Below are 1,011 nucleotides of genomic sequence, written 5' to 3'. Positions count from 1 at the left end.
GGCCCAAGGTGTACAACGTTTTGATATACATAGTATAATGGTTATTATAATGAAGTAGACTAACACATTCATCTCACATAGTTACCCTTTCTCTGTGTGTGTGATAAGAGCGCCTGAAAACCCACTTTTACTTTTGATTAATTAAAACAACTACTAAACTGAGCAGGATTGAAGAAAGTCTCTGAATGAATTGCTTGGGGAAAGACCAAGAAATGAATAGGGAATGTCTAGGGACTTTGGATTCAGCAGACCTATGTACAATACTGGCTCTGTCACTTATCAGTTGTGAAACCATGAGCAAGTTAGTTAATGACTAAATGTGCTTTCCCATCTATAAAATGGAGCTAACGATGTCTGTGATGCTAATGATGGTCACTGTGAGGATGAAACGAGACAAAGCATATGAAGTATTTACTATTCAACAGCTGTGTATCCACTCATCCACCTCAATTCTTTCAGGGCTTGACTTAACCTACCTATATTCAAATACCAATGCAGAGGCTCCCAGCTCTGGAAGTAGAACATGGTAGGGTCTTAAATATTTGTAGAAACAATAAATATGCAAACATGTTTGGCAGGTACACAAACTAATGGATTTTAATAAATCAATTTTAAGAATCAAGAGATTTTTCTTTCAGACCAGTATTTCCAGACAACCAATATCACTTTTTGGGGGTGAGGGGCCAGCAGCTGGCCAGTACAGGGATCCGAACCCTTGACCTTGGTATTATAACACCATGTTCTAACCAACTGAACTAACCAGCTGTTGGGGGCCTGAAGCCCCACACCCCTTCTTGTGTGACCAGGCCTACGTGACAATCTGCTCAGATGGCCGTGCTTTACATGATAACTGCCTCGAAATCTGCTTATGCCAGAAACTGATTGCTCCTGGCTATGCAAGTTAATTTGCAAGTGACCTTTTATCCTTCTCTAGAAACTGTTTAACCATAAACATTCTGGGCGGCAACCTTTACTTTGAATGTCCTGTCTTTGTCTCTCCTCAAGATATTA

This window comes from Galeopterus variegatus, unplaced genomic scaffold (assembly GCF_000696425.1).
Source record: "Galeopterus variegatus unplaced genomic scaffold, G_variegatus-3.0.2 Scaffold3627, whole genome shotgun sequence".
Taxonomy (NCBI): Eukaryota; Metazoa; Chordata; class Mammalia; order Dermoptera; family Cynocephalidae; genus Galeopterus; species Galeopterus variegatus.
Note: the sequence above shows the minus strand (reverse complement) of the source record.